Source organism: Balaenoptera borealis (assembly GCF_965194805.1).
Source record: "Balaenoptera borealis genome assembly, chromosome: 5".
Taxonomy (NCBI): domain Eukaryota; kingdom Metazoa; phylum Chordata; class Mammalia; order Artiodactyla; family Balaenopteridae; genus Balaenoptera; species Balaenoptera borealis.
In genome coordinates, this window is record NC_138862.1 from 131127364 (window position 1) to 131140541 (window position 13178).

Consider the following 13178-nt stretch of genomic DNA (forward strand, 5'->3'; position numbering starts at 1 on the left):
AAGTGTTATACCTTTAAAGGTCAGAGCCTTGACTTTAAAGCTATGCTGTATACTTCAGGCTATAGGCAACCTTCTTAGTTTGTAGCAAAAGCAATAGAATACAAAGGTCAAAGTAAAAGAAACAGATCCATTCGGAATCAGATTTGTTCTTCCCTATTACACTTAGATCCCTGAGGGAGTGGAGTGAGGGAAGGCTGACTGTGTGGTTAAGTGTGCGTGGTGTGTACTTTCCAAAAAGTGAATACTATTTTTTTTTAAGTTTTTTTTGTTGTTTGTTTGTTTTTTTAATTTAATTTAATTTATTTATTTATTATTTTTGGCTGTGTTGGGTCCTCGTTTCTGCGCGAGGGCTTTCTCTAGTTGCGGCAAGTGGGGGCCACTCTTCATCGTGGTGCGCAGGCCTCTCACTATCGTGGCCTCTCTCGTTGCAGAGCACAGGCTCCAGACGCGCAGGCTCAGCAATTGTGGCTCACGGGCCTAGTTGCTCCGCGGCATGTGGGATCTTCCCAGACCACGGCTCGAACCCGTGTCCCATGCATTGGCAGGCAGATTCTCAACCACTGCGCCACCAGGGAAGCCTGCAAAAAGTGAATACTATTTGCCAGTAGAAACATTTTTTCCTGGATGGATGGATACCCAATGAACCAAGGAAAAAGGGGAGAGGGACTGCAGGTGAGGCCTGAGGAGAGCTGTACCTTTCATTTTTAAACAGTACAGAACTGTTTCACTTTTTCCATGATATTGTTTTGTTTTATGCTTTAAAAAATTAACCGGAGTTATCTCTGTGTTGCTATTATTGCCATCCTTGTTTTCCTCATAATACATTTTGGTATTAAACCAAATAAATGTTTTGTTTTGGTTTTGTGTTTTTTTAAGGGTCCCACTGAGGGCCAATGAGGATGAGTAAAGAAATAATCACGTTTAAATGCACTTGGGTAAAATTTCAGAAATTAAAGCATAAAGAGAAAAATCATATAAGCTTCAAAGAAAAAACAGGTTACCTATGAAGAAATGAGATTCAGCCTGACATCAGATTTTGCATCAGATTTTGAAGGAAAATTAAGTTGAATCTGTAATTCTATAGCCAGCCAAAGTACCACCCAAAGTGAAGACAAAATACAGACATTTTCTGAAATCCAGGGAGTCAGAAAATTTAACATTCAAGCATGGTCTATGAAGAAATCACTCAAGAAGATGTCCCACTGAAACCAAATAATTCAAAAAACAGTAAGTGAGATTTAAAACAATAGAAGCTGAATGTTCAAAGAAATATAAACATAGAAAAAAAATGAACTGATACTAGTTTGGACTTGGATACCTGGAACATTCTCCTTTGCCCTACAGAGATTTAGTAATTGAAGGCTATTTTTTTCTTAAGTGCTCCAGTCATACAACTTGATTCTGTAGCAAATAATATTTACACAATTGTAACATCAGAATTACATGTTACAATAGTGTTATTTACGTGGGGTTTGATATCTTAGACTCAATCTGTAGACAAAACATGTAATGAAATGAACAGAACAGAAACCTTGACAAAATAAAGGGGAAATTTTACTTTGCTGAAAGCCAGAAAGCTAAATTCTCTAAATTCCTTTAGCTGCAATTAGTATATCAAAGCCAGGCCTGGTTGTTTAGAGTTTAGGGTTCTATTAATCACCAAATTGGTGGAAGAGCCCAGGCCAGATGCAGAGGAAGTGGCTCCAGGGCTGTACTGGAGGCATCCTAACAGCTCCTTAGAGCTGATTGTCTTCATCTCTTCCCAGCTCTCACTGACATCATGACATTAGCTCGAAATTAGCCATAGTGGGAATATTTACACCACAGATATGGCAAACTTTATACATGAGGGCTTTTTTTCTTCCCAGAGAGCGTGTTGTTAAATATTTACCAGCATATCCATGGGAAAGCCTGACCCGTCTGGCTTGAAGTATCGTAAGAATAAAAAGGAAGATGAAGATGGTGAAAGCAGGTGGTGAAGGCCGCAGGGTTAGATGGGTCATGGGGGAACTAGTGGCATTCTTAGTGAAATCTTCTAAGGTATGAGTCAGCAAACTTTTCCTTAAAGGTTCGAATAAATAGAAGTATCTCAAAATTATTCAACCCTGCTGTTATAGCTCAAAAGCAGCCATAGACAATATCTAAATGAATGAGCATGGCTGTGTTCCCATAAAACTTTTATTTACAATTAAGTGGCCAGCCCCTGGGCCATGTACTTTGCCAAGCCCTGGTCTGAGATAATCCCCCTGGGAGGCCACTTCAGATATGGCCCAGAAAACAGCTCAGCACTCACAGCTGGAGGTAGCTGGGTAGCTGGATATTTGAGCTAGAGGTCCCACCTCTGGCTCCCCATGGCCTCCAAGTAGCTTGCAGGGGATCCAGAAGTTCCTATGTCCCAGGGGAAGGGACAGAAAGGTGTCTGCCTGATCTTTCCTCTCCGCCATTCCTAGGCATAGCTCTCATCCACATGGCCCAAGGTGGCTGCTGAAGCTCCGCCATCACACCCCTCACATCCAGCAGGCAGGAGGAGGAGAGCAGAAGGGGGCAGCCCTCCCTACCCTCAGCTCCGTGGACATGTGACCTGTGCAGTCACTTGGGGCCCAACTCAGTTTAATGGTGGACTGTCACCGTCTTGAAATCTTAGTAATGTTATCTTTGAACTTCTGTTTTGTAAAAGAAGTCTGATGGGACAACAGAGCATGTCCACGAGCAGAGGAGATCCATGCAATGTGCCTGTGTGTCATCACTCCTTGCAGCCCTCATTCACACGCAACATAGGTAAGGCCTGGCATGCAGCTTCCATGACGTGCTTACCTTGTACTCCGATCAAAGGGCCTCCACGCAGGCATTAATTTAATGCTCTGGATTCCTATTTTGAATTTGTAATTAACCCTATCTTTGAACTTGTGCTTTGTGAGTGAAGTCCAGTAGGACAATGGCTGATGTGTAGTATGTGTGCCTTCCATTTCCACGTGTGCCAGGAGCACAGAATTTCAGTGGACTCACCACGTGTGGGCTTTTATCAAGATTCAAAGTGAGTACAGGTAAGCATGTTATAATCCATGACTAAGTGGGAGCCCACAGCCCTGAGAGGCCACGCTTTCCATTGGAATCAGAACTTGCTTCAAATACAGAAAGAAGGTAGCGGCATTTTAGGAAACACAAACAACCGAGGAACCCACCGTATCCTTTCTTACTTGTGTTACTTTCCTGTATTCACTTACTTCCCTGTCAATCACTCACTTTGAAAATGATGACAGATAAATGATAGGGTAACCCAGAGTTTCTGTGATGTTCAGTCCTTTAATCATCAGTAAGGTGAAGGTAGACAATATTGGTACCATGTGAGCATGCCAAGATGTAAAATTAAAATGTTGGTTTTATGCAACATTTCTACTGTTTGGTATGAGTAAAATACAAATGCATGCATGATCTATGAAATATAAATTGCATAATTTCTGTGATTTTTACATATGAGTTAAATGCTCTTAAGTTTTTTTATTTTTTATTTAAAACTGGCATTGTACAATTTAAAGATGAATGGTAAAATTCATAGTAAGAGTATAAAATTTTAATTTTTCTTTACTTAAAAATGACATTAAATAGCAAATAAAAAACACCATGACAAATCAAGAGAGAGACTGCAGAAGAAAGGAGAAACTTAATATTTTAGTACCTGTAGTAGTACTTTTTTTTTTTCTGCTTTTTGAACAAGGGGGCACTGGGTCCTGCAAATTATGTAGCTGGCCATGGCAGCACGTTAGCCCAGGATGTCATATGGGCCCAGTCTCAATTCTCATGTCAACAGCTAGGAGCTGATGCCCCTTTCCTCAAAGAGAGTAGCAGAGGTGCAGTGGACCTGGTGTGTTGAGGGCCCCCTAAACTTCAGTGGATACAGTAAGGGTCCTTATTTTCCCAGATACCCAGAGAGCATCTTGAGGAGAGGAAGGGTGAGGCACAGAGCTCAGGACAGTGAGTTTTCCAAGAGACTATGGAAACCAGCCACACGAGGGAGTTCAACTCCAAATAGACTGACTACTCAGACCAAAGGGAGACCATTCCACATGGAGAGCCGGGTGTAGTGTTAGAGGCAAGCCCAGGCTTCCCCCTGCACGGTAGGGTGGAACTGCTAAGTAAGACCCTCATCTTCTTTGCAGGTCGGAATGGCGTGTGTACTTTTGCAAGCCAGCTACCCTGGATCCAAGGCACTTTCTGTCTGAAATACCCTCCTGCTTGCTCCTCTTCCCTCAGCCCACCCCTAGTCCTGTAACCCCAGGTCACCTGGCTAACTTCTCACCTTTCTGCACTCAACTCAGGTATCTCCCCCAGGAAGCCTTCCTTAACACCCCGCCCTCACTGTCCCCTCTGGGCACTCATCGCAACCTGGCCACCGAGTGAGTGTCGGAGGAGCAGTTTGAGTGGCAGCAGGCGTGGCACTTGCCTTGGGGCCTTCCTGCTGCTCACTTGCCCTCTTTGAGCCTGTTTCTCCATGTGGAAAATGGGGTAATCATACCAGACCCACCGACCTTATAGAATTTTTTTTTAATTTAATTTGTGAATAGGTTCTAGGTATACCTAGTACACAATTCAAAAGGTATATAAGGACACATAGTGGAAAGTCACTCTCCTTCCTGCTTCTCTCCTCCAGACTCCCAGTTGTCTTCTCCAAAGACAATCCCTGTCACCAGTTTCTTTAGCTTCCTTCCACAGATATTCCATGTGTTTTAGAGCAAATATATTGTCCATCACCACCTGTGCAGCATTCCAGGGGAGGAGAATCCACAACCTGCATCTAACTATGAGGAAGCATCAGACAAATGAGGAATATTCTGTTTTTTAAAGTGGCAGTTACAAAGCATCAAAATCACAAAACACAAAGAAAGACTGTGGACGTGTTCCAGAATTAAGGAGAATCGTAGATTAGATAAAAGTACTGTATCCATGTTAAATTTACCAAAATTGATAAGTTTACTGCGGTTATGTAAGAGAATCCCTTTTTTAGGACATAAACACTGACATATTTAGGGGTAAAGGGGCCATGATGTCCAACTTACCCTCATATGTTTCAGGAAGAAAAACGTGTGTGTGCGTGTGTGTGTGTGTGTACATAAAAAGGGGAGGGAGGACACACACGATAAAGGAAATGGGGTAAATGTTAACAATAGGTGAATCTGGGTAAAGTGTTGATGAATATTTTTGTAGTATTTTTATTTTTGCAACTTATGTCTAAGTTTGAGGTTATTTCTCCTAAACAGTTGATGTTCATATTCATGGGTTCAAGTATTTGCAAATTCATCTACTCACTAACCTTTATTTGGAGCCCCAAATCAACACTCCAGGCACTTGCACAGCCATTCACAGGCATGTGCAAAGCAGGGACAAATCTGAGTCATCCAACATGCACGTTCCAAGCTGAGGTCAAACAAGGCGGCCCCCTCCCTCCCTGCTTCAGCTCTCAGCCTGTAAACAAGTGTCCTCTTTGCAGTCTATTTAGTGCCATGTTTTTTGAATTTTCATGCTTTTTGTTAATAATTGTGCTGCTTAAAATTGCCTCCAATCATAGTGTTGAAGTGCTGTCTAGGGTTCCTAAGCGCACAAGAAGACTTCGATGTGCCTTACGGAGAAGATACATGTGCTAGATGAGTTTCATTCAGGTAGGAGTTCCAGTGCTGTTGGCTATGAGCTCAGTGTTAATGAATCAGCAATACATATTAAATAAGATGTCTTTAAACAGAAACAATAAAGTTATGTATGTGTTGGTCTGTTGATGAAAATATTGTGACCGGAGCTTGCAGGAACCTAACCCTGTATTTCCCCTGGGAACAATAGTTCAATATCTGCTAATTCAGTGTTTGTGGCAACTTTATAGAACATAACTACCATGAATAACAAGAATCAACTGTTTCTATATATGTGTTTCCTACACAAATGAGAGAATATAATATGCACTCTTCTGTACCATTTGCAAATATTTACCAACATTCATAGAACTCATGCTATTAGTTTGCATTCATTCTTTATTCATCTTTTTTTTTTTTTCAATCAGGTGAACAAAACATGTGCTATGGAGATCCATCAGCCTCTTTTCTCAGCCACCCCAGTGCTTGCTCAATGGGCCCATGTAACCAAGTATCATGGTAGCTGGGTTTTGTGGGCACATTGGGGTTTTTTTTTTCTTTCATTCTTCTGAACAGGTGCCTGGGATTCCCCGTATGGGTGTTTCCTAATTGATCTAACTAGTCCTCTAGTGACAGACATTTGGGTTTTATCTTTTCAAAATGTTGCAGTCCTGCTTAAAGTACTTCCATGCCATACTTCCGTGGCATCTCCTGGCTCTTGGGATAAAAATTAAAGTCCTTAACCATGACCTGACAGACACTCTCACACGGCACCCTGTCATCTGCAAGCCGCCCCTCCAGCCTTCTTTCACCCCCGGTATCATCTACACTCCCTCCTGCCACATAGCATGTGCACGAGCTTTCCTCATGGGACACCAACCCCATCCCTCGCCCTTGGCCTGATTAACTATCCTCTTCCTTCAAACCTCTACCTCAACCAATGTATCGCCGTTGGGGCCTGGCATAGAACCTGGCATATAGAAGCTGTTCAATACACTCGTGTTGAACAACTGAAGGAATGAGGCAGGAGGCAGGCAAGGAGGGAAGGCAGCTGGTAAGAATTATGTTTATGTGGCTCTCCTTTGACCAAACACTTGGTCGTAAACGCTTAGCGGAATGAAAACTGTACAGCTGTCTTATCTCCTGTCTGACTCTCAGCTCATTAGCACTGGAGTGATTTCTGTTGAACTAGACACATGATGATGATGGGAAGTCAGGAAGCCCTGCAGAGTGACCCTGAGGAGGTCGCCATACCTTTCTGTGCCAGTTCCTCGCCATGAGAGGGGGTGATAATGTCTGGATCTGGCTTGCTGTGAGTAACACACCTTAGGACACATCACAGGGGCTCTCTTCCACCCCTCCAGCTCCTACCACCTGTAAAGCATTGTCCCTGTCCTCTAAGAATATCCTCAGCATATTGGCTCAGAACAAAAGATCTGAATACAATGATCCAGTGACAAGTCAACATTCCCCCAACCAGGAGATGCCTGCTGGCGCCAAGCTAAGGGGAAGGAACCAGAAAGGAGGTATCATAGACAAAGTGTCTTCCCGCCTCTCCAGGAGCGTATCACATGCCCCCGAGCAGGGAGAGACCGAGTTCTTTCAGGCTGTCACCAGGCCTTTGGCTCCTTTCCACCTTTGAGCGACTAATTCTATTCTCATGGTTTCTCTAAAACTATATGAAACTTGTGGTAAAACCCACATCCTCCCCCTATGCCAAAAGGCCCCCAGCCATATCCTCCCAATGACCACCACCCCTTTTCCTCTATTTTTGTTGCAAAATGAATCAAAGTAGCTCACAAAAAAAGGTCTGAGAGAGAGAAAGAGAGAGAGAGCATACACAGGGGATGTCATATACCCAGAATCCAACCAGCTACTTTTCCCTCCTGACCAACCACCTCCCCAGTCTGAACCATCCTTATCTCTCACCTGGTTTCTTGCAACACCCCTAGCTGATCTTCCTGCTTTTACCTCCGTGCCCTAAAGCTTTCTCCATGTACAGGGTTGCCAGATAAAATTTAGGACACTGAGTTAAATTTGCATTTCAGATAAACAAAAAATAATTTTTTAGTATAAATATGTCACAAATATTATCTGGGATACACTTCTACTAAGAAAAATATTCATTAATGTGAAATGCAAATTTAACTGGACATCATGAAGTTTTATTTGCTAAATCTGGCAACCTTAACCATGTAGCAACCAGAGTCAGCCTTTTAAAATGTAAATTAGCTCGTATTATCCCTCTGCTCAAAATTCACCAAGAGTTTCCCATCTCTGAGCAAAGTCTTTACCATGATCTGCCTTCCCCAGTACTTCTTGCATCTCATCCCCTACCACTCCCTTCCTTGGCCACCCAGCCCAGCCACCCTGGCTTCCTTGTTGTGCCTCGCACTTCTCCCAGGTAGCCGCATTGCTAGCTCCTTTTCCTTCTTTCCGGCTTTGCTTTCTCAGTGATGTCTACTCTGACCATCCTTTAAACAAACACTGGAGCCACCCTACCTTCTGTCATCTCCCTGCCTTCTCTCCATCGCATGGAGATGTGCCAGCTCCTAACACACCACAGTACACATATGTGTTGGCTGGCTGGCTCTCTCCCCACTAAAAAGCATAGTTCATGAGAGCAGGTACTACAGTTTGTTCAAGCTGAGTATCCAGCCCCAGAACCCTGCTTGGCACATAGTAGACACTCAATAAATACTTGTTGAACCAATGATGAAACCCAAGGAAAAGAAGCACAGCCAGGAAAGTCCAAAAACAAGGGGGTTTTGCTGTGTTTTCCTTTCTTGGCGGGATTGCTCTTATCTTTCTCCACTTACTTATCTTGCTCAAAGCCCCCCTTTGGCCATATTTCCGTGCCTCACCAGGACTTCTCGGGGGCACCATCACAAGACTGGGGTAACCTGATTGGCTCAGCTCACCTCCCTTCCTTTCTCTCTCTCTTTTTCTTTCTCTATCCCTTTCCCCCTCCTTCCCTCTTTCCCAATCATTTTTTGCCACTTATGTTTTTAATATTTTTTAATGAATGAGTAACATTTCTAAAAATTGACTTTATTTTCTTTATGTCTAGTGTGAAAAAGAGTGATCTGGGGGCTGACAGCCAAGAGCAAATGCCACTAAACATCTTCCCTGTGCCCTTTCCCAGGCTCAGGTTCCCTGCAGAGAATCACTGGTTCTCTGGTCTGTATTAGCTAGTAGAGGACAGCCTTCAGTCTGGTAGCAAACAGACTCAAAATCTCAGTCATATAAGACAGAAATTTACTCCTCACATATGATACATGTCCAAAGTGAATTGGCAGGGTCTCTGCAGTACCAAGTCTCAGGAAGCCAGACTGATGGAGGCTTTTTTGAATTGTAGCTGGGTCATCTGGTCACCCTGTCCAGAGCAGGGAAATAGAGATGGAGGGACCCACCCTGGTTCTTAAATGCGTCAGTCCAGAAGTGAGGGCCAGCACATCCACTCACAGCCCTTTGTCCAGAATTGGTCACATGGCTCCACATAATAGCAGGGGTCTAGGAAATGTGGGCGAGCCTAGAGATATGTGGTAAGAAGTAGATGTCTCTTCCTAGGCACCCTCTTAGGGAAGAGGAGGAGAGGCAAAGTGGGTGAGAAGCCTGTTCGGACACAGATGTTCTTCTACTCGCTCACTTCACCTCCCAGAGCTCAGGGAACTCAGATGAGCCCTGGCCAGTCAAGAGGAAGAGATCAAATGTGAGCCAGTTCTAAGCACTTGAACCAGGCCAGATGGCAGTGAGAAAATAAGATGATTTTCTGGGTAATGCAGGCTCCATTTCCTGATTCCATATCTGCTATGGAAAATAATAACATTAACTTTCATTTTTCCAGCACTGACACTTTTCAAAGAGCTTTCCCTTCCATGTGGGCTTCATGAAAAGGCAGAAATTAATACCTTTTTACCGAAGAGAAATCAGAGGCTCAGAAAGGCTTAGAGCATTGCCTAAGGTCAGGCGCTCATAGAGGCATAATTGGGACTTGAGCAGCTCTGTTTGCCTCTACCTGGTCCAGGGCTCATCATCACATCATACTTGTCCTTTGAAGGACTGGCCAGTGGGGAGGGAAGAACACACCTGGTCCCATAGAGGTCTCTTCAGCCACACCACATACATGGGAAACCATCACTGCTGCCTCCCTGTTATTCATAAACAGGTTAAGATTCAAAAATTAGGTAAAATTTAGCTCTGTTCAGGAAACAGAAAGCATGTTATCATGTGGATGGTGGGGAACAAAAGTGTAATGGACTTTCAAAGCAGAAAGATGAGGGAACTTTCCAAAAACCACACTCTTTCCCTGTATCCCAGAGAGCGAAGTTGTAGAGCTGAACAGGCTGGTTACAAGGAAGGTTGCCCTGGGTGTGAATCCTGGCTCTGCCACTAACCTGCTCCATAAACTTGAACAAGTGACAACCTTCCTGAATCACGATCTCCACAGTTGTACAATGATGGTTAGAGCATCCCCTTTATAGACTCTTGTGTGGACATAACGTAAAGTGAACCTATATGGTTCTCAGCACACAGCTGTCATTTGATAAAAGGTGTCTGTTCAGAACTGTTGAATGGGTTGACAGGAAGCCTGTGGGGCCCTCAGGCTCAGAGAGAAGAACAGAAGGATCTGGCGGGCGGGGGCTTCCCAGTTTCTCTTCCTTTTGCCCTCTCTTCCTCCTTCTCTCACACTATTTTATTTTTAGTTATAAAGAGAATAGAGAATAATTTTTTAAAAGTTTAGGAGTAAAGAAGAAAAAAAATGCAAAGAAACACTCACAACCTCATGATGGTAACCCAAACGTCTTGCCTTGTTCATACTTAAGAGTAAGTTTGCGTTCTCGAAATACTGTGTTTTGAGACTTTTTCTATGTTGCCCCTTAGGTTTAGAATAGCTTGTGCTCCAGTATCAACCCCCAAATCTCAGAGGCTTAAAATAATAAAGGTTTATTCCTTATTTCCCCAATGTCCTCTGTGGACCCGAGTGACTCTCGTGCAGTGATCTTCCATGGGATGACTTAGAGATGGAGGCCACTTAAACCTTATGGCCCCTCCATTTGAACACATGGTCCTCTTCTTGACTGTAATGAAGAATTGTGTGTGGCATCTTAGATGCTCTAGCCCAGCAGAACAAGTATCACTTCCTAGCCACGAAGCTGTATCTTAAGGCAAGGCAGAGTGTGAGGAGACCTGGACAATGCAGTCTTCCATGTGTCCAGGAAGGAAACTGAGAGTACCTATGAGCCATCTTTTCAACTTTGTGTTTGCATGACTTTTCATTAATTGCACATTCCATCATTTATAGTTAGACATTTAGATTGTTTGCAATTTTTCAATATTATAAATATAATCAGAGCTCCCCAGTTTCACTATGCTTATAGGTGGGACCACACTGGCATTAAGACTGCCATCTTGCAGATGTAGGCCACCACCCACTCAGGAAGAGCCTCAGCTCTCATCCCCACTCATCCAGATCAGCCCTTGTTTCCCTGAGTCCACAGGTGAGTGAAGACCACTCAAGTTCTTCTACTCATTCAGAAATATACATTGAGTGCATGCTGGAGGTGAGGCACTGTGCCTGAGACACCAGGGGATACAGCAGAAAATCAGACAGATGCAGTCCCCACCCTTGCATACTCCATTCATGCTCTTGTCCTCTGCCCACACCACCTGTGCTGCCAGGAACCTTTCGGAGCACTGCTGAGAACTCTGCGCCTTGACAGAGTAGAGGGGGTAGGAGAATGCTTCTCACTCTGTTCCGTATGGCACTTGACCATGTAGGCCCTGAAACTACACTATTTGGACGTTAGGGTCTCACATAGTCCTTTGTTCATTCTTTTCTTTCTGTTTCTCCCACAAAGCATCAAAACCTGTGAGGCAGCCAATTCTATGGAGGCAGAGACTCAAACCCTCTTGTCCCCCATGGTCCTCATCTTTATCATCCCTAGGAACCTCTTACTCATTCTTCAACCGAAATCCCAAAGCTGCCATGTACATCAACTGATGAAAACACACACTTGTGGAAAGGGGTGTCCCCTAATGCCACCCACCAGGACCACTGTAGACTCACGCTCAGGTCATCCAGAAGCTGCTGAGAAGCCAATAACACTCAATGGACTTCACCACGAAGAGCTTCTTTCTTCGTTAGATTATTTCCCTAGGATAAATTCCCAGATGTGGGATAGCTGGGTCAAAGTATTAAAATATTTTTTGTGGCTCTTGATTCAAGTTGACAAATTGTTTTCTGAGATTTGTGTGGTGATAAGCACTATCTACGATAATACCAGTTTCTTGCACTGTCACCAGGATTAGGAATTATCATTGTTATAAATATTGTCACTGTGGTGGAAAAAAGCCATACTTTTCCCTTGTTTTAATTTGTATTTCTGTGAATACCACAGAATACCACAGATTTTAATTTTTTGCCATCTTTATTTATAGCAGTGTTTATACTTGTGTGATTTGTCACTGTAGGTGTTGATTTATTTATTCAAGCCTTAATTTCTTAAACCAATTTTTATGAGTTCTTTGTATAACAAAGATGTTAGTCTTCTAGCTGTGGTAATTATATCTTAGAGCCTCACCCCACTGCCCCTGTTCTGGTCTCTTTGCTTTTTTATTTTGGTTATTTTATTTTCATTGTTTTCATTGTAGTACAGAAGTTTTAAATTTTAATTTATTCAAATTTGTCAGTCTTTTCCATTGTGGTTTCTTCTTTTTTCTTTTTTTGTTTTCACTTCAAAGCTTACAAAAGTTAAAATTGATGACTAATAAGAACTTGCAGTATAAAACAAACAAACAAACAAAAAAAAAACAACTAATACTAAACTTTCTTTGGGTTATTTGTATGGAAATATGTTAATATAAATGTTTCAGACGTTACATGAAATTTCTAAAAATCTTGTATGTTCTGGTATAATGTTATAAGTCATAATTCTAGTTATTACTTTAAAATGTATATCTCAGAAATAACTAAATTTCCTTGTCAATTGCATTATTATGAACTTTCATCAAATCTTTAACCGTGGTCATTTTTAAGTCTTTTGTCATTTACAAACAGTTCTGGGTGTACTCTGATGCTTTTGCAAAAATGTTCCTATAAAAGGGTTTCATCTTCAAGGAATTCATGGAAAAGACTCTGACAAGTACAGGTTGCTGGTAACTGACTATACTGCTGAACTGAATGAATAAGCATTTTCAGAACTCTAATGGAAAGCTGATGAATTCATAAAAGTGCTAACAAAAGATCAAGATGAAAAAAAAAATTAATTACCTGGGACTGAGTGAACTGATGAGGATGATTATAATTTTTGTGACTTTCTGTTTGAATAAAAAAAAAAATCCCACAAGGACTCAGAGGCAAAAAATATACAAATCAATTTTCACTGCAAAGTAAAGGAGCTGTTACAGTGGAAGATTACTGGACTGAATGTCAATATTATGACATAGTATGAGTGTGTTTCATGTTCGGTAGTTGCAATCATTGTTGCTTTTGTTGTGGTCATCCATTTACAATGCTTGGTGTCAGTTTATTTATCTCTTGTAAAAATAAGATACAGT

At 42.4% G+C, this 13178-nt stretch overlaps 1 protein-coding gene and 1 long non-coding RNA gene across 2 annotated transcripts in view; one reads left to right on the forward strand and one right to left on the reverse strand.

Annotated features, from left to right (window-relative positions):
* Positions 1-13178, reverse strand: part of LOC309629085 (uncharacterized protein) — an 82951-nt gene that overhangs the window by 47360 nt on the left and 22413 nt on the right. The gene's annotated exons all lie outside the window — the stretch shown is intronic.
* LOC309629137 lies at positions 275-13126 on the forward strand. Its single transcript, XR_014244881.1, has 2 exons — positions 275-9805; positions 9943-13126. It is a non-coding gene; the product is annotated as an uncharacterized lncRNA (long non-coding RNA).